Source organism: Rhinolophus hipposideros, assembly GCF_964194185.1.
Source record: "Rhinolophus hipposideros genome assembly, chromosome: X".
Classification (NCBI taxonomy): Eukaryota; Metazoa; Chordata; class Mammalia; order Chiroptera; family Rhinolophidae; genus Rhinolophus; species Rhinolophus hipposideros.
Window position 1 is genome coordinate 11501487 of NC_138046.1, and position 22146 is coordinate 11523632.

Sequence of the window (22146 nt, forward strand, 5' to 3'; positions counted from 1 at the left end):
CCTTTTGGGAAGTACCTGAGGGCAGATGCTCTCGGAATGAAGCCCAAATAAAATTCAGGATGTAGGTCCCTGGCTATTTTTAAAGATATATTTTTTTTAAGTAATGCAGGAAATACGTGTCTATTTTGACAAATTTAAAACAATGTAGAAACATAAAATTATAAGAAAGCCCCATTTCATTCCATCCCCCCAATAACTCTTCAAGAGTAACCTTGATTGACAATTTGATGTATATACTTAACACCTTTTATCAGTGCACAGACTAAGTATAAATGAATGAATGCATGAATAAGTAAATTTATTTTTAGTGAGATATCATATGTATAAAGAGAAGTGCACAATTATTAAGTATACACCGTGTTTCCCCGAAAATAAGACCTAGCTGGACAATCAGCTGTAATGCGTCTCTTGGAGCAAAAATTAATATAAGACCCAGTATTGTGTTGTATTATATTATTATATTATATTAGACCCGGTCTTATATTATATCGTATAAGACCCAGTCTTATATAAGACCTGGTATTATATAATATTGTATTATAATATTATGTAGGACCCGGTCTTATAGTAAAATAAGACCAGGTCTCATATTAATTTTTGCTCCAAAACACGCATTACAGCTGATTGTCCAGCTAGGTCTTATTTTGGGGAAAACACGGTATATTTTTTTACATTTGTATACACCTGTGTAACCGCTACCTAGATCAAGATAAAAATCGTTTGTATAGTTTTTAAAAGCCTGAACTAGGATGGTAGCGTACATGGAGCTTTGGAATTTTATGTTATAATTTCTTGGACCAACTCAGTGCACACAGCATTCCCTAGTGTGGATGTATCATCATTTATTTAATCGTTGCCCTGTTGATAGACATTTAGGTTGTCTTCACATATTTTGCTATTACTGACAATGCTTCAGTGACTACCCTGATACATACATGTTTGCACGTGGTTCCAGACTTCTGTATAAAAATATTTGGAGTGTTGAATGTAGCAATCCCTAATATAGACACAGTGTTTGCAAGATTCCATGAGTGGCCACAGTTACTACCTTTTTGGCTGCTATTAACAACTCCGAGAGAGAAGCAGGAGAGGTTCTGCTGACTTCTGTTCCCTTCTTGCAGTCAGACAATGAAGTCACAGAGGTGACAAGCCTTGGACACCTCCAAATCACATGGCCTTCAGTGGAGGCAGGAGCAAAAGCCAATCACAGATGTGTGACCCCAGATTCCATGGCCCCTTTCATTGTTTCTCAAATGCCTCCTAATAGAGATCCCCAGACTGTCAGCAAGTTGCCTCTGAGCAGGAGAGTATTCACTCCAGCACAGAGGATAAGAGCAAGCATTCTGGTGCCAGGTGAACTGGGTTTGAATCCTAGCCATAAGAGTTTAATAAGATAATTTAATAATAGATTTATTGAGATCTAATTCACGTGCTACAAAAGTCAGCCTTTAAAATGTGTATGAGTAATTCAGTGGTTTGTAGGATATTCATAGAGTTGTGCAATCATCACCATGATATAATTTTAGAATATTTGTATCACCCCAAATAGAAACCCTGTATCCTTTAGCTCTCACCCTACAACTTCCCACACCAAACTCTAGCCCTAGGCAGCCTCTACTCTACTTTCAATTTGCATACGTTTACTGATTCTGGGTATTTCACATAAATGGAATCATATGATACTTTTGCTTTTGTGTCACACTTATTTCACTTGGCATAATGTTTTGAAGGTTCAATCATTTTGTAGTGTGTATCAGTACTTCATTCTTTTTTATTGCAGAATAATATTTTATTACATGGTTATACCACCTTTTGTTTATCCATTCATCAGTTGATGGACATTTGGGTTGTTTCTACTTTTTGGCTATCATCAGCAATGCTGCTATGAATATTCATGTACACATTTCTTTTAGAATGTCGGATTTAAATTCTTTTAGGTAAATATATATATACATATACATATACATATACAAAAAATGTATACACATTTTAGTGCCAAATGTATACACATTTTAGTGCCAAAAAATGTATACACATTTTAGGAAATGGTTAATGTTCTTCAAGCAGTAGTTTGCAGTGATCTGAAGTGTCTGGACGCTGATGGTCACCACTTTGAGCACCTTTTGTCATTGCAGAAGTCACATGGGACACTTGTATTCATCTTTTGTTATCGGTATATATTGAGTATTACAATTTTAACAGTTTTTTCCTTTCTTAAGTTGTATATACATTTTTATGGCACCCTCTGTATAAATACTCCATTAATTCATATACTGCATAATTCATATACTCCTAAATGAACTAAATGAACTTTAATATTTTCCACCAGGACTGGAATTGCTAGGTCATATGGCAACTCTATAATCTTTTGAAAAACTGTGAAACTATATTCCAAAGTGGCTGCATCATTTTAAAATTCCATCAGCAATGTTTGAATATTCTAGTTCCTCCGCATTCTTGCTAACACTTGTCATTTTCCATTTTTGGAAATTATAGCTACCCTGGTGGGTGTGAAGTGGTATTCCATAGTGGTTTTGATTTTCATCTCCCTGATTACTAATAATGTGACACATCTTTTCACATGTTTTCAATATGATTCTAGCTATTATTTATTCAACAGATATTTACTAATTCCTACTTTGCGCAAGCCATCCTTATCCTTTTCTGTGGCCGAAAATTCCCCAACTAGACCATGAGTTTTTCAAGAGGAAAGGCCATGGCCTGCATTGCTGTTTCTCCTCGGCCTTGCTTAGTGATGGCCACATCAAAATACGTAACAGAAACATCGACTACATTAATGGGGGAATTATCACTGGATATGGGAATTCATTGGGGGAAGTTGCAAGCGAGCATTTCTTTTTTTTTTTTTTATTAAATTTAGCATTTGTGATAACATGGATGGATCTTGAGAGTATAATGCTAAGTGAAATAAGTCAGGCAAGCGAGCATTTCTTAAGCATCTGTCTATGGTTGGGCTTTAGTGACAGGTTCGACTCCAGAAGTGATTGGTTCTGGCCCCAATCGTCTCTCTGCTCTCCACCAATACTTTGAACTCTCACAGGGCTTTGCCAATACTGGGATCCAAATAAGTGTGGGTATTACATTTAAGCACATGGAGGAAAACCAAACCCTGCTCCTGCTAGGAAGTCAGTGTGCCCCCTTCTGGGCACAGGTTTACCCCTGACCACTGGTGTTAGTGTGTACCCTGTGTACTGGAACCCTGCTGTTTTCTAGTGTGAGTGGATCTAAGAAAGTGTTCTATGTTTAAAGCGCCTTCAGTTCTGCCAGGAGTAAGCAGACTCAGTCTTGGATGAATTAGTAAAACAATTCTGGTAACTTCTGTCTGCATTTGTTGTGGAAAGTACACATATTTAATAGACCCTCTCCTTGCTCTTTCTGAACATAGAATGAAATGACATTGATTTATTTGCAACTTTGACTGTTTTGAGTATTTTATTCCGAAGGTATAAATCATGTTGAAAATTGGAAACAGACCTTATTTACTAAATACATATCTGCTTTGCTTAACACACTTTTCCTCCTCTGTTTTCCCATTAATTATGTGCTCTAACACATTAAATACGTTAGAAAGGCAGGGCGGACTCAGGAAGCGCTGGAGCCTTAACGCCAAATACAACCTCGTTCCCACTGACCTCTGTCACTTGCTAAATATGTGACCTTGGTAATGTGAAAGGTGGAATTACGCCCCCCAGGGTGTCCACATCCTAATCTCCAGAACCTGTAATATGTTACCTTCCCATGCAATTAAGGTCACGGACCCTGAGATTGGGCAGTGTGCTGAGTTATGCCAGTGGGCCCAATCGAATCACACAAGGCCTTTAAAGCGGAAAACTTTTTCCAGCTGACGTCAGAGTAATGCAGGGAAGTAGGAAGCAGAAGGGGATAATGGCATAAGCCATAATGGCTTATGGCAATTATTTGTTTCTTGGGCAGAAGGGGAAGTGCCAGAGATTGAAAGCATGAGAGGGGCCAGGCTCACCTTGGCTGGTTTGAAGACGGAGGGGCCATGCGATGAGGAATGCAGGGGACCCTAAGTTGCTGGGAGAGGCTCCTGGAGGACAGCCAGCAAGGAAATGGGAACCTCAGGCCCACAAGTGCAACGAATCAACCTGAAGGAGCTCGCGAGCCAGTTCTCCCTCACAGCTTCCTGTAAATAGCACAGCTCTGCCAGCAGTGGGACTGCTGCCTGTGAGACCTCAGGTGGAAGACCCAGTTCAGCCACGCCATCTCTGAGTTAGTCTCTTCAGAACTGTGAGATAATCAATGGATGCCATTTTAAACTCCGTTTGTGGTACTTCGTTACAGCAGCGGGAGAAAGCTTGCACAGTAAATTACTGTTTGTAAACTGGGAATAACACAGCCTACCTGGCAGGGTTGTTGTGAAGATTAGGAATTGTATACTTCAATTGCCTGGCATACAATAGGGACGTAATAGATGATAGCGTCATAGGTGGAAGCACCAGAATGAGAAATAGAAAGCGGAGAAGAGATGTTAATAGAAATAAAAAGGGTATTTGTTCATCTGTGAAGCTACTTTTGTATGAGGTCACATGTAGCTGACTTGTGTGGCACTGCTTGGCCACTGGTTACCCTCGTAACAGCTTCAGTGTTGAGGCTAATCTGCTCACCTGCTTCTACTGAGCATTTGAAAAATGGAGCATGTTCCTGTGAAAAGGAATGCAGGGAAGTGTTGTGAGGCAGTTTATACTGAAATGAACCTTAACAAATCACTGGAGAGATTATGCTGGGTTACAGCCTCCTTTTCTCACTGGTCCTGAAAGAACTCGGCTCTGATGTTCTGTTTTCACAGTGAAGACAGGAGGAGAAGGAGGAGGAAAAAAAAAGTCATTCACGTAGAACTCTGTGGCATGAATTCCCCATTTAAAGGACCCCAGGACTGAGAATGACCCCAAGGGATGAGCACCAGATCCCCCAGAGATATGGCACAGCCCCAGCCCCAGGGTTGTGACAGACCTCACGTCTCTCCATTAATCAAGGACCGAATTTCCCTGAGTGGATGCTGGAAAGTGAGAAAAAATGATGGTAACACACTTGTCTCCCATGTCCTCCCCTCTCCCCTTGCCTCCGGACACGGCCTAGGCTTCCCATGTGTATTAGTCACCTTTGGTACCGTAACAAACAACCCCACACTCCTGGTGGCTTATGGCAATTATTTGTTCCTTCCGCAGAAGAAATCATTGGTGGATCTGGGTCTGCTCCTGGCCATGAATTGGCTTCGTGTGCTTTCTCATTCTAGGACCCAGGCTGAAGGAGCAGCCCCTATTTGGTACGTGTGACATTCGTGGCGAAGGGAAAAGTGCAAGAACCTGAGCTGCGTTGTGCAGTTTAGCTTAAGACTTCTCACATGTGATGTATGTCATGTCCACTAGCACCCCATCGGCCAAGTACAACATCAGTGGGGGAGAAAGTATATTCCTCCCGAATGATGTACTACAAGTCACATGACTGAGCCCCTTGGCACCGGCTCTCTGAGGGGTTCTGGGGCCGCACCCCATGGTCCAGGACCAGGTGCCGGCTGGTCACGTATCTCCAGGCTGATGGAAAGTGTGGCAGCGAGCATTCGAAGATGTTCAGGTAGTCAGGCATGATCATGTGATCCAGCAGTAAGGATACTGCCCCCTGGTGTGAAGACCTAAGACCAAAACAGGACCCCAGTGGGAAAGAAATTGGGGTATACATCATTGGATTAACACAACTCATAGCAGTTAGGCAGGAACTGGACATAGCCCAATTGCTAGAATGTGAGTAAAGGATAACATCTCAGCTATGCACCCAGGGTACAAGATTAGAGATAAACTTGTTCATATCCAGTTATTGGAATACTTCTCTTTGTATTTCTTGATCAGAATAGATTCTCAATTACATAGTTCCAAAGCCTTGGTGGGGGCTGAGCTTATGTTTAGGATTAAGTCACTGCAGCTTCACAGATGAAAAAGCTGTTGGGGTGTTCGGGGAGTGGGCTGCAGAATGTCATGAGTCATTTACTGACAATTCAATTTAATTTTAAAGCAAGAGGGTATTGATTGGGCCTCCACTAACTGCCCAACACTAGATTAGGTATTGTGGGCAGTATGAGACATCCCACTTGTCTTTACTTTTCTGTAAATACATTCCTTTGCTAAGTAAATGATTGTGTTAGGACTTCCGTCTGTACAAGATGGTTTCTTCCTGCTCGTCTTTGCTAAGTACAACTATAATACCTGGAAAGAATGCAAGAGGCAACCAACAAGAACTTGTAGAGGAAAAAGGGTAAGAAGAAAACAAACTGGTTTTTGGATGCCAGCATCTGACCTCTTCCCCACACAACAACAGAAGACAACCCAGACCTGGCATTGACCGTTCCCCTACTATAGCAATAGCAGGAAGTAATCTAGACAACACCAGGTGATCCAGTATCTTCCACAAGGGGGATAGATGGACAAACCCACCATATGAGTTTGCTAGGGCGGCCATAACAAAATACCATAGGCTGAAGGAATGCCTGCAGCCTGTACATCTCTCAAACTCCACACTCAACTTTCTACTTAATATTTCCAAATGGTTGATTAATAGACATCTAAAATTCAACATGTCTAGACCTGAATTGATTGTTTCCACCGCTAAACATGTTCCTCCCAAATCCTTCCTTTTCTCCATTAAGAGCAACTCCATCTTTCCAATCACTCAAGCCAGAAACTTCAGGATTATTTCTTGAATTGTCTCTCTCGTATCCCACATCCAATACTTCAGGAAATACTATTGATTCTACCTTCAAAATACCAGGGGTGCCAAAAAAATGTATACACCTGACTTGCATTCATCTTTTGTTATCGGTATATATCGAGTATTACAATTTTAATCGTTTTTTCCTTTCTTAAAATGTGTATACATTTTTTGGCACCCTCTGTATAAACAGAATCTCACTACCTTTCACCACCTCCTCTTCTACTACCCTGATGCAAGCCACCATCATCATCTTCCTGGATTACAAACTACAGTAGCCTATTAACAGTCTACTACTTTCCCCCTATTTCAGCTTAGGCTAAATATTAGACTTTAAAAATCTAAGTCTGATCGTATCACTCTGCTACTTAGAACCCTCCAGTGGTTTACTAGTTACTCAGAGTAAAACCCAGAGTCCTTATAATGGTTTACAAGGCCTTAAGTAATCTTGTCTCTCATCACCTCTTGGATGTCATTCCTTCCTGCGCCCCCTTTCCGTCGCTCTCCTCCAGCCACACTGACCTTCTGCTGTTCTTCAGACATGCCTGCCTTTGCATTGGCTGTTCTGCTCTCCTACCGTTTATCTGCATAACTAGCTTCCTTAACTCCTTCAAATCTTTGCTCAAATGTCACCTTCTCAGTGAGGCCTTCTCTGACCATCCTTTCTAATAGTGCCATCAGCCTCTACCGTGGCACTCCTCACCTCCCTTTCCATTCTCTATTTTTCCATAGCATTTGTCACTTTTTAATATACGCTATACTCTATTGTTTATTACCTGCTTCTCCCCACTAGAATGTGAGCTCTTTGAGGGCAGGGGTCATCTGTTTTGTTCACCATTGCACCCCGAGTGTCTAAAACAGTGCCTCTTGAATAATTGGTGCTCAATCACTACTTACTGAATGAATGAAATAACGGCCTGTATTCCTGAGAATAAGGCTTAGGGGCATATTTGTGCAGGAAGAATTAGTCCTTATGCAAGAGTAATAATATTAATAGTTATTTGTTATTATTGCACATATGATTATGCCAAGAACCTCGTGGAGCAAGGATTGTCTGCTTCCAGTTACATGGATAAAAATGTCCTCTTCATATGTAGGCAATATTTTAGCTACTACACAGGCAATATTCGGCTTTCTAGCTAATGAAATACTTTGGAGGACAATTTGTGCTTGAATTGGATTCTGTAGCCACAATTCCTAGCCAGGTGCATAACAGGTATTCAATAATTGTTGGCTGACTGAGTGGTGGGCTGAATGAATGAACAGAAAAATCTCCTGATTTATGCTCTCATGTACCTTCTCCTTCAGCCGTACTGGACTATTTGCCTTTCTTCGTGTATTATTCATCCTTACATCCTTAACTCCTAGCATTTTGCCTGGCACATAGTAAGTACCCACAGTACGTTGAATAGGTGGGAAAATGAATAGTGAGTCACTGATGTGACTAGAAATGTTCATTAAATTCAGTCAAATCATTGCTTTGTCAACATCACTTGACCATCTCGTGTAGACATAAGTTAAGCCCATCGACACTATTGAAGGATTTATACACTATCCTTCACTGATATTGGTCTATATGTTTTCATCATGTATGAAGAGAGAGCAGGAAACTTTTCTGGGTTTAACTTGGTTATAGTCTCAGCAGTATCACTCTTTTTAAATAGAATATCCCCAAATTCCAGCTTTTGCATTCATCTGTTGTCATTGGTATAACTCTATTACCTCCTCAGAAGGGTGCAGCATATTAAAAATAAGAACATACAATACTTTCATGAAAGAGCCTTCCAACATTAACGTAAAATATATAAGCATTGACAGACAATGAGATTAATCCACCCCTTAGAGCTATGTTGTTAGGAGCTGACTCATCTGAAATGGTGTTAAAGTATTCAGTTATACAATGAATCTATAAAGAGCTGACATATGATATTAGATTCATTTTTATATTTATCTTTGCATTTTAACATTGTTAAAGGAAAAATGAAAACATTCTTCATAAAAAAAACCATTGTATTAATTTGGGTTTATCATTCGTGTAACAGCAGCATTAAACTTAAAATATGTGTAATGGCTCAAAGACTATTTGTCTTCTGGTTTCAGGATGGTATCAGGCTGTGTATTCACAGAGAAAAGGCTGTTAGCATTCTTAATTCAAATAAGATACACTGATTAAGGACACTTTTTTCAGTTTGGCTGTGAGTAACAAATGTGTGAAAATTAGTGCCTTAAACAAAATGTAGATGTGTTTCAGTCTGGATAGAGACAGTTCAGGACTAGGATAGGAGATCTATGGTATCAGGGACCCAAGCTTCTCTTATTTTGTTGCTCAGCCATGTTTGGCTTAGATTCCCAGAGTTCCCTGGGAGACCAAGATGGCTCCAGCCACTGCAGCAGAAAAGGTGAAGAGGGAACAAGGAGGGTGTCGCCTTTGTTTTTCTTGGAAGTACCATACCAGCCTTCTACTTGTCTTGAACTCAGTGACATGGCCATTCCAAACTGAAAAGAGGTCTTGGAAATGTGTTTTCTTAGCTAAGGAGCAATGTATCCAGTTTAAAATTGGTGTTCTTTTATTAAGAAAGAAGGGGAGAATAGTTATTGATTGGGAAGGCAAATAATCTCTCCCTTATTTAAGTGTGAAGTGCTAAGGAAGAAAGCTTGCCTCATGTTGTCTTTACATGATGCTTTTATTAATCTTTGTCAGAACTACAACAGGTTCTGTCAAACTCCAACAATGCCTCTGGGGTGATGAGACTGTTTTATGGACTTGTGCAGTTTGTCCCACCTCCTGGGCATAAATATTTCTCAATAATATTCTTTATGATCAGCTGGATGGCTTATGACTGATTCTAGAGAATTAACTTATTCCAGCTCTTCCCAGATAAACAACAGAAAAGAAAGCCAGAAAGAGAAATATCACTTGTTTTGATATTAAGAATTTTCCAAATGGTATGATAATAAAAAATATTCATACGAATAGTACAGGATTTTTTGGCGTGATGTTGTATGATTAATATTATCAAATCACTGTTTTAGTGGACATTTGTTCTTTTTTAAAGTTTTATTTTACTGTGGTAAGAACACTTAACATGAAATCTACTTACTTACATTTTTAAATGTATAATACAGTTCTGCTGACTGTAGGTACAATTTAAGAGTTTATTCATCTTGCTTAACTGAAACTTTAGGCCCATTGATTAATAACTCTGCATTTTCCATTTCTCCCTCCCCCCAGCCTCTGGCAGCCACCATTCCACTCTTTGATTTTATGAATTTAACTCTTTTAGCTACCTCACAGAAGTAGAACCATTCAGTATTTGTCTTTATATGACTGCTTATGTCACTTTGCATAATGTACTGAAGGTTCGTCATTCTTCTTGAAGGCTGAATAATATTGTACTGTATGCATATACCAAATTTCTTTTATTCCTTCATCTGTTGATGGACATTTAGACTGTTTCCACATCTTGGCTACTTTGAATAATGCTGCAATGAACAAGTTGGTACTGCTGTTATCTCTTCAAGATCCTGATTTTAATTCTTTTAGATAAATACCCAGAAGTGGGCTTTCTGGATCATATGGTGGTTGTTTTTAATTTTTAAAGGAACTTTCATATTGTTTTCCATGGCAGCTGCCCCACTTTGCATCCAATTTCTCCACAGCCTCACCAACACTTGTCTTTTGATTGGACATTTGTTCTTTATATCTCTCCAGCAACCTGTCTCCACCTTCCGTAGGGGAATTTTTCTCTGCTCATTACAGTTCACAGGTGGGGTAGATAAGTGAAACCACGCCAATCATAATACTCCATCCTTCTGGCCACATTGATTGGTCCGGGGCTAAGTTGGAAGGATTAGAATTGATAGTTAATTATGGCCATAATTTAACAAGGAGGAACTCTACCCACATTAGAACAGAATGGAGTCAAGCAAACTGGGTGATTGATGGCAGGAATGAGAGAGGGAGAGAGACTGGGCAACTCAACAGCATGAAGTCTCCACTCCAAGACCCCGAAGTTCATTCTTTGATTCTGAGAGCCAGTCTATGCCCAGGCTGGTTCGGGTTGGGTTTTGGTCCCCTTCAGCCAGAAGAATCCTAACCCATGAACTTCACTTCTTAGAGCATTCAACCACAGTCTCCCTTGGATTGTACTTTTTTGTATATACATCTCATCCCCTACACCTTTGTGAATCCCTTGAGAAACAGCACCATGGCTGGTTTGCCCTGTCGTAGATGATTCCTAACAGTTTCATACTAAGTGGGCCTTAATATGCATTTACATTTGCTAAAGAAGTTAAGTAAATATATATTTTTTTCTATCTGTAGAGTCATACTAGTTACTCTTTGTTGAATGTTGGCTATGTAGTAGGTACCTGCCAGAATGCTGTATATGGTATTTAATCTTCACAACCCATTTGGGAGGTAGGCACTATTGCCACCTATTTTACAGACGAGTGAACTAGATTTAAAGAGGATAAAGCCACTTGCCCAAGGTCAGCTAGTAAGTGGTCAATCTTAGACTTGAGCCAGGACTTTTGACTGCAAAGCCCATGCCTTCAATGATTGCCTATCAATCAATATTAGCTATTTCCCCCTAAAAATTAGGTTAGATATGGCTCCCAAATGCCCACCCTCAATGGGGTAATTTTGTTTCATTCAAAGAGAGTCCTGATGTTTATTACTTTATACCTGATTGCAGTTGAATTGAATACAGGCCTAAAATTACTGTCTTTGCCCCAAATTGGATTGGATTGAGACAGGTGCACTTTATGTATCAAAAGGTCCTGCTTTCTGAAGGAAGAAAAACTGCTTGAGTACCTGATGTGCTAGAGATCAGGATTGAATTGACTCCTAATATATAGGATTATGGTATATTTTAGGGATAGAGTTTCATGTTTACTTCATACCACAATAGTAGGTCTTGATTAAGTGGTATAGAAATTAGAACTAATTATGAGAAACATGTTTGATCAAATAGCCTCAGTTGAATACAGGGCTGCTAGCACCGAAGACCAACTTCACTATTTGTGTCTATTCAAGTTGCCTGAATTGCACGGCAGTCAGTGAATTCAAGGTGCTTCCAACGCTCTGACCAATTTAAAGTAAAAAAGGGAACTGCCAGCGTTCTTATTGATAATACTCATAAGTCTCAGGCTTAAACCCTCTGGAGGCTGGTTAGTGCTTTTCAATGCCACAGATTTCACCTTCACCCCTGTGCCACTGGCTATAAGACATACCCCAAGAAAGCATGGATCATGTAGTGCAACCCAAAGTGTACGTCTTTTTGAGGCTCATTTATTCTTCCAAATTATTGCTGACCACCTACTATGTGTCAGGCACTATGCTAGGTGTTGGAGACTCTAATGGTGAACAAGACGCACACAGTTTCTGTCTTCGTGGAACTTAGTGAAGGAGACAGACAATAAAGAACTAAAGAAATAAAGAAGAAAATATCAGATGGAGATAAGGGTTCAGTTGAAAATAGCGTCAGGTAATCTGATTGAAAATCACTGAGTCCTAGTGTGAGGAAGTTGATAAGGGAAAGCTTCTCTGAAGGAGCAGAAACCTGAAATGACAAGAAAGGAGCCACCCTGAGAAGATGTATGAGAAGTAGCCAAGGCACAGGGAACAGCTAGAGCAAAGGTCCTGAGACAGAGAGATAAACTCGGTGCTGTCACGTGTTGGAAAGGTGATTGGTTAAGTGTCATTTTTCTATAGAATGCGGTACATTGATCTAATAGGCCTGCCATTGTTACTGGAGGAGAGCCTTATGATGATCCAAATTATCCTCAGAAACTTTTGCAAATGTTAGCAGTAGAAATTCCAGAGGTGAGAGGATTAGGGATTATTTTTGCTTCTCTGTACTTTCTGTTTTCTTGCATAATAATAAACATATGCTTTTGCCAAACAAGACAGAAAAATCCATGGAAGTAATAGAAATACACTTTGGGGACATTAGGAAAGGTAGATTTGGGATGACAATATAACAAAATTCATCACAAAATGAAATGTCATGTACTGGAAAACATAAATGTCATTTTGGTAGAATTAAAGAAGGAAGGGTTCAAGAGAGGGGTGGGGCAATATGTCAGGAAAAGGGGAATTAGAAATGAGTAAATGGCAGTATCCTGTCACCTACACTGCAGCGACATCTCGGCCTTTCACAGAAAGAGGGTGACAATGTCCTTCTGGATGTATATGCTCACGCACCAGTCACCCTCATTTCCTTGGCCACTGGTTCAGACAGGTGAGCTGGACTCTATTCTTTATTCGTGGTTGTTTAGACTGGGTCCTGGCCTCCCAGTTTGCCCTTAGGATGGATCAGCAGTCTCCAGAGCCTCCTCTGGCCAAAGACAGAAGTCAGACTAGCTAGGGTAGAAGAGCAAATCCGAGACACCTGAGCTCTCTTACTCTCTGCCACTCGCTAGGCTCTGCCGGGCAACCTACTCTCTGCATTGGAATCTCCCGTTTTCTCATCTCTAAAGTGAAGGGAGTGGACCAGAACACATTTAAGGTCATGTCGAGCTGTGAATGTCTATCTAGACTCTAAACTTCTTACTATGAAAATCCTCATGGCTGTATTTTGCCCTGAGAGGGGCATCGCTTTGATTGAGAAACAAAATTTGGGCCAGTGAGCATCCAAGCATGCACAGACCAGAGAGAGGAAGATAGCTGATATGCTTATTTTTACTTTCCCTTTCCTTCTTAGGCCTTTTTGCAGATACATTAATATTGTTGACATTCTTAGGGAGCAGGAGCTGGCCCGCAGGCCTTGGGGTTCTAGCTGAAACCTGCTCTTTGAGAGTGGTTCCCCATAAGCCGATAGGTGAAAAGGCCTTTCTAGAACGTCCCTACTCTCCCCTAAAATAACTAATATCAGGTCCTGTAGTGCCTTAATGGAAAGAAGATTTAGAACATGAAGCACAGGGTACCTCAAGAGGAGGGAGTGTCGTCATAGTTTTGCTGAGGACTGATCGTGTGTGTCATCCATTGTGAGTAGATAGTCAGAAGCTGTAGGAGGAAATAGCTTCACTGTGTGAAGACACATAGCACTGTGACATGGTAGGAATATTGCCATTGAATTGCACAGTTCATACCCATACATGATTTGGCTTTTTCCTTTGTTACTGTATTAATATTGATAACATTATAGAGAGCTTTGTTCCGATAGGATTTATTCATTGACTGCAGTGGGGTGAGCAACTGAAAACCTCTTCCCTCTTCCTTCTATCAAAGGATTGTTTGGGGATGAAAAAAAAGCGGATCTGAAAGAAACTGATGCCACTGCATGCTGTTGAGTTATTGAGTGAAGCGCTACTTCAAGTACAAAAGGTATTAAAAACATTAACACATGGAAGAAATTACTTCACCAATTCTCTGTACCTTGATTTCCTCATCTCTAAAATGGGACTAGATTTTCGTATGTTGTGAAGCCTATAAACACATGTATTCATAATAATCAGTTTATTTAACATCAATAATTGTGAAATGGAAACTTAGCGGAAGGAAAGAGTTCAAGGCAGTTCCTCAAATAATGAATCCCCTCCTGGGATCTCATTCATCCAGCATGAGATTCTTACTGATTATTTGGTTAATGCCAGCTATATTACCCATACCTACTGTGTGTGGGCTATTTGGATATAAAGAAGCATATTACGAGCTGATAATGAAAACCATCGTGAGAATAGGGTGCACCACACACTCAGAGCGTTCAGATGAATTTTGGCTGCATGGATTCAATTTCTCTTGAACACCACCACGTGTCTGGGGAATTGCTGGTGCTAATCAACTTAGGGGGAGTCTCAGGAAGAATTTCCCCAGTTTACTGTCATTAAAATCAACTTTCAATTGGAAATAAGAGTGCTTGTAAATTGGCATCACGTAAAAGCATAGTGAATAGCATTTCATTAACTGTAATTTGTGGTTTTGTATCAGACAGTGAAATCGCTCAGTTCAGGAAGTGGGTAAAGGGTTGAAATGCCAAACGAGGTCTCTTCATTTGTGAATGGTGCTTGGTGTCCATGTGAGAATGAACCAGGGATGGAGAACAAAGATACTTGCTGTAGTTTGTCCTTGCCCAGTCTGAATTAATGATTGAGATGTGAGTCACAAGGGAAGTAAAACTGTCCCCAAATTTGGTAATAGGGGGCTCCCGGGGAAAGGAACATGGAAGGCATTATGCAACAAAGATATTCTTCATCTTTTCATAAAATTCATCAGAACAATTGGACACTCCATTAAGAGTTGGCACGTTACCAGCACATCTAGACATCCAGGGAGCCTACTGCCATGAATCACAAAGGACATTGTGTCCTAGACAACCTAAGCCAACACCACGCAGTCATGGTAGTGTTAGTGACTCAGAGTGTGCCCGTGGGATGCTTTCACAAGTTCAGCCTAGCGCTCCTCACAAGGATTTCTGTGTATCCCATCCTAGGGGTCATTAGAACCATAACAGGACACACTTAGAGGTCATTGTATTGACTCTCCTCGTTTTATTGAAGAGGACACTGGCAAACTGATTTACCCAAAGATGCACGAGCAATCTGCTTTTTCTTACTCTGATGATCTCCTTATTATAAGGAATGGTTCACCATGACTCTTGCATGTATTCCTTAAACATACCACATAAGGTATCTGAACTCTATGTTCAATATAAACAAGGAAAATCAATATGCAAGGAAAATCATGACAAACACTGAGGCCATATAATAGCACTTTTCCTAAGCTGCTGTGGTGGTCATACCCAAACGAATAGTAGCTTTGTTAAGGAGACCAGTTGACAGTGTTCATTATGTGCCTACACCCTTCTACCAAATGGATTCTCTCCTGTTCACAGTACACCACCTGAGAGGTTTTGAATTAGAACTCTAGCGAAAGAAAAATGCCCAGGTCTCTGACCAGTCACTTTTAATCTGGGTCACGTCAAAGGTTGCATAATATTACCTACATGGTCAGCACACTACCAGTAGGAAAGAATAATAAGCGCTGTCTGAAGGGTATCTTGTTTCTTAAACACATTCCTTCTACACCAACAGCTGTGGTGGGCTCAGGGGCTAAAGGTGAGGACCGACAATGAGTCCTTCTTGGCAGAGAAGCTGCTACTACTGTCCCTGTGTGCTCTTTTCCATTCCCAGTGGGTCTCCCTTCCTGGCCTCCCATGTTTGCTCCCATCCCCTCCCCTCCCTCCCCTTCGTACCCCGTTAGCCTTGAAAGGTGTCTGTTGTATACACCGTTCCACAGTGATATAGCAATCTGGTCCCAGACCACTGCTTTGATTCAGGAAATACTTGTCAGAACACAGACTCAGATTATAGCCGTATGAGATGAATGAATTACGGGAGCAAGCCCTCTGTTCACTTGCCAAGTCCACGGTCCATAGGCACAGAACACTTTCGTGCGCGTGTTGACTGGAGATGTATGGTAGTTATGCATTGTAATTCAAGGAGGTTCCTTTTGTTCCTGTAACACTTCATTTGTCACACTTTGGTAGGAAATGAGCTATTTCACATATGTAAGTGGTTCAGGTAGCCAGTTGCTACCCTTTAAGTACCAAAGCTTGGTTTATTATAGCCCGTTTTACAGATATATTGTTTAAACGAATTATATAGTCCTGTGCCTTCTACATAGAATAGAATAAACCATACCGGTCCTTTCTTTAAAGTTTAAGTTTGAGTATGCGCATCAGGGACACCGAGCCCTCCTCAGGAACCATTAAGGGGTATGGGACAACTCATCCCGATACTCAGTGGTCCCAGCCTGTCATGCTATGTGAATGCTGGTACCTGCTTTGGAGAGTTCATTCTCAGTCTTGCTTTCATTACCAAGAGCTACCGCTTCTGTTTGGCTGCACAGTCCCATCTGTATTCCGCACCCCCCACCCCAGTCCCAACCCCTCAAGGGCTTCCTACAGCTCATATTCTGTACATTGGGAAGTTACACCTGAGCATGTTAGAATTGTATATGCAAGAGGAGGAAATGAGCACATTTAATAAGGTCGCAGAGAGCACCAATAGAAGGGAAGCATGGGAACAGCATCATCCGAAGGTTAACACATCTCATTTGAGAGCTCAGGGGCTCTTTTTGTTTCCCTCCTGATTCCAGGCTGTGTCCTAGAATAGTGCTGTTCACAGGATTTATTATTGCTGGGCCCCAGGATTCTGCAGAGATACCAGAGGCAGCCAAGGGGTGTGTTTGTATGTGTCGGGGGATGGTGGTAGTGTTAGGGTCATGGTTGAGGCAGAGGGAGGCGAGTGATCACAGCCTGCTTCCATTCCACCCAGACCAGTATTCCATCACATCATCTCATGTGTCGGAGGTCAGGTTTCATTGACAGACCTACACACCGACAAATAAAAGACAAAGCAAAAGCGACAACTACAAACATTAAACATCTGCTCTTTTTTTTTTTTTAAAAAAAGAGAACTCTGGATAAGTAATGTGGTAGCATAATTAGGTGAGTGCTTAGTTACCCTCTCGCGCAACGTGCTTTAGAGCAGTGTTACCATGGTTTGGGAAGGCATTGCACATTTTCTAGGTGTTCAGAAACCATCCAGTCCAAAGGGCTGACCTTACCACTGGGGATAAATAACATTTTAAAATTTAAAATTGCAAGTGGAGCATGTTTACAACAGGGAAGTCCACCAGAAAGATAATGAGAATCACATACAGAATTTAAAATATTCTAGTAGTCACATTAAAAAAGTAAAAATACATAGGTAAAAATAATGTAAGTAATTTTAATATTTTATCTAACCCAGTATATCCATTTTTTTCATTTTAACATCGTACCAATATAAAATCAGACTGCTTAAGTTTTTACGTTTAAACTACTTCAAATGATGTAAAATGAAAAATTCAATTCCTTATTCATACTGATCATATACTACATTTGAAGTGCTCTGCCATGTGTGTCTAGTGACTATTATGTTAAACAGTATGATTTGAGCACATTGGTGATAAACTTAAAATGTTTAAGCAAGATTGGCTGCCCCTTTCATGAGAGGAGCTTGAAGCAAAATCTCATTAATTCGGGCTCCACTACTTTGGAATTTATGATAATTTTATCAGAGTTCAACTGAAGTTTACAATCTGATCTGTCTGTAGAGAAAGGTTTTACTTGGCACATTCACCATATAAATCAGATCACGGGAGACGAGGCGTGTTTAATCCACTTAAGAGTATTAAGCATTTTGGGGGACTTTAGCGTAGCATTTATGAATGCAAAAATATTCTGTTATGCGCAGCAGTGTCCTGTATTCATTAAAGGACATCTAGCAGATTGACCTTTCCTTTGGGACACTTTGGTAGTTATTGTTACACTATTTTTGAAAGAGTTATATAAGTCAGATTTCCTCTAAAATTGTCTAACAAAAAATCTGATTTGTTAATTTCAGATAATTATTACCTAATTACATAAAACTTTACCTGAAAGGTACATGAATGATTCATAAATGTGAAATAGCTCATTTCCTACCAGTTCGACAAATGAGGTGTTACAAGGAACAAAAGGAGCCTCCATGAATTACAACATATAGCTACCATGCATCTCCAGTCAACACGCGCACGAAAGTGTTCTGTGCCTATGGACTGTGGACTTGGCAAGTGAACAGAGGGCTTGCTCCGTAATTCATTCATCCCATACGGCTGTAATCTTGAGTGTGTGTTCTGACAAGTCTTTCCTGAATAAAAATAATCTGTGTCAAACTTCAATGTAAAAATCACAGGGAGCTTTGCTTCAAGGTGATAATATCTTTCTCACAGGGTGGTGAAGTTGAAATGAGATAAGGTTTGTAAACTGCAAAATGTTTCCTGCACGTTATTCATTCATTTAATAAGTTTTTCCTTACTGGCTTTTACAAGCCAGGCTTGGTGCTAGAAGGTAGGGAGATAGCTGCGAACCAGATGGTCCAGGCCCTCATGGAGCTTACAAGCTGGGGGGACTTGTAGGGGGGGAGACAGGCAAACAAACACACGATTAAAGTAGAAAGTGGTGAGGGATATGATAGGAGAAGTACCAGTTGCTAAGAGAACATATCGCATAGCCCCATAACCCAGAGTAGTTGGAGGGGATGATCAGGGAAGCCTTCCTAGAAGAAGTGACATCTAGGCTGAAACCTACAAGTTGGTTTGGAGCTAGTGGGCTGAAGGAGTGGACTAAGTCAGAAGACTGCTCCAGAACGAGGAAACAGCATGTGCAAAATCCAAGAGGTGAAAGGGAGAACATGAAGCAGTCCTGAAACTGAAAGCAATTCTGTGTGACTGTAGTAGGGAGTCCCAACAAAACATAATGAAGGTGAAGAGGCCAAGAGAACCAGATCACGAAGGACCTAAGGAAGCTGCAATTTATTTTAGCCCAAGGACAATGAATGGCCATTAAAAGGTTTTGTGGAGGGGAGTCTCATGATGTGGTTGTGTTTTGCAATGATCACTTGGGCTGCTGTGTGGAGAATGGGCTGTGGGAGGGTGAGAATGGAAGCCATGGTATCAATGGCTGGAGACACTGGGGGCCTAAAGCAAGGGAGTAAGGGGAGGGGGGCAGAATGTGGTAGGTATATAGGAAGCAAAAACAATAAGCCTGAGTGATCGATGAGACGTGGAGGCAAAGGGATAAGGAAGAGTGATATGGGCAACTAGGTAAATGGTGGTACCTGCCATTGACTGAAATACAGAAAACTATAGGTGGAGCAGGCTGTGGGTGTGTGTTGCGGTGGGGGCGATGAGAGCATGAGGTCAGCTGTGGTCATGCTGTCGCTGATGTCCCATGGGCAGCCTCTAAGTAAGAATGCCCTGTAGTCAGTTGCATTTGTGTCTAACCAGAGTCTGCTGAGATAAACAGGCCTTTGAGATTTCAGTGGAAATGATTCAGCTCCATCTCGCGTGCAGTGGGAGCTCTTCATGCATCCTGAAGTCTGTCTACAGAGTCCCGAGGGGGTGATTCATGTTTTTTTCATCGCCCTGGGCTCTGCTGAATTCGTTCAGCTGATGGATCATATCCCTGTCCTGGTTCCATGCCACATTTTCCCAGCTGTTCAACTAAGCTCCCTTTCCTTGATTTGCACAAAACCCAAACCCCAAACCCAGCCACCCAAGGCCATTGTGTATGCAGCAGGTTTGACTCATGATTTGTAGAGATGCAACGGGTTCAGGTGGCCGCAGTGCAATACAATGAAAAGGTGAACAGCTGCCATCTTGTTCTTAAGAAGCCCTTGGCTACGCTGGGTTGCAGCCTCATCCTGAATTGCTTTGCCCTCTCCACTTTCCTTCTTCAGTGCCTCCTAGCAACAGAAACATACAAACAAAAGCAAAATAAGACAAAACCTCTCATTGCATTATGCCAAATGTGTTTGTGGTTCCTTTCTTCAAGGCCATCTTTGCATATCCAAAGATCATAAGGTGCTCTGCTAACAGTGGTATATCTCTTCTGGATTCTTCTCTACCATCCCTGCCACCACGCCACTTGTTACTACATTTGTATGGAGAAGGGGGTTATAAGAGTTATTTCACCACTGATATGAATGATGCCCCCTAGAAGGGAAATGGCAACAGTTTGTTTTGATTTTAAATATCCATTTGTTTCCCTTCATTATTCCCTTCACGAATCTGGTGAATCTGGCGAGAGAGGGCTGAAGGTAGAGGTTTGGGAGTCAACAGAAAGCTTCTACTTGAAGCAATGGGAGTGGATGTGATCACCCAAAGAGAATGTGTTGAGAAGAGAAGGTGGCCTAGGAGGGAAATCTGGTATTCCCCCAGCTTTTCAGTCTTAAATTTTAAGAGAACCACAGAAGAAACTGAATTTTTGAATGCAAAAGTCCCTCAAAGGGGACTGAGGAGGATAAAGCAGGAGGAAAAGCAGCAGTGTGTTGTCATGAGAACCAAGGTAGGAGTGTATTATTTCTTGTTACAAAGGAGGTGAAATCTGGCATGTGTGTCTTTGTAACCTAAGGTTAGAGTGCCTGGAGTATAATAAATGCTCAATGAACATTTGTGGAATTGAAATAGGCAACCTTGCTAACGTAACTTTTACTCTCTTACAGTCTGCACAGGAGCTGTTGCAGTTCTTTTCCATATAATCCAAATCTCCAATGTGCTCCTCCCTTCCCTGCTCTCATTACATGAGTTATCTTGAGGTCCTCTGAGAAGCGTTCTCTCAACTTCTTGTTTTCCCCATTTACAGCTTACATTTGTCTCTAAAAGTGGCCTCACTCCCTCAACATTGCTTTGTCTCTTTCTTTTTCCTCTGTCTTAGAGAAAAAAAAATGTCCCCACTCTTTTGGCAAGGCTTACTACACTGTCCACCAGCTCTTCCCTTCAAGGGACCCCTCATCTGTGATTATGAGAAGTTCTAACTAGGCAATTAGCCTAGAGTAAGAAAACTTACAAGCCTCATTCTCATTAAATACCATTTGATAAACAACTTGCAAACCATTGCCTCCAGTGTGGTGGTGCTTGCGAGTGCAGAGAAAAATGAAAAGGCTCATGGTGATGGCCAAAATGGAAACTTCTGGTCCATCTAATCTCTTCACTTCCTTTCAGCTTGACACTTCTGGAGAGAGGACTATCCTTGCAATTCCAGTTCTTCATAACTCACTGTACTTAACACCTTGTAATCTGACCTGCTCTGTTGCCAAAACTGCTCTCTTGCCAAGTCCGTGGGTTTCTCCTCACACCTTCGCCACTTCATCTGGTTTGCAGTATTGGAGCCTGAGTCACTGGTTTCCTGCCCTTGATTCACTGTATTTCATTCCATAGTTTCTCATCTCTTTTCTCCTCTGTCTCATGGAACCGCGTTATTCTCTAATGTAGACTGCCTGTTGAACTCCGGCCTGCACTTTGAATTGTCTGCTGACCATCTGAATCTGAAGTCATTTTAAAGTCCATAGCTAAAAACAAATTCATACTTGATTCGATCCTGGTTTCAAAAACCAGCTCTAAAGGACATTATTTGTAAAACCGCGTACATTTCAATATGGGCGAAGTATGATACTGGGGGATTAGGGTTCATTTTTTAGATGATAATACTGTGGATTTGTAAGGAAATGACCTTATTCTTAGGAGATTGCTGATGAACTCATGAGGGTAAAGCATCATGATAGCAGCAGCTTACTTTTAAATAGTGCGGAAAAAATAGACACACATACACATTAACATGCATAGAGACAGAAAGCAAACATGACAAAATGATAACAATTGTTGAATCTAGATGGTTGCTGTACAGAGGTTTTCATTGTACCATTATGCAACTTGTTTTGTATATTTGAAAATTGGAATTATAAATAACGGGGCAAAAACAAGTTGATAATCTCCCCGTTGATCCCTAACCAGCCCCCTTCCTGATTTCCCTATATCTGGGAATCGCACCAGAGTCTGCAATGTAGTGGACAATTATGAATTGCCTGCCCCGC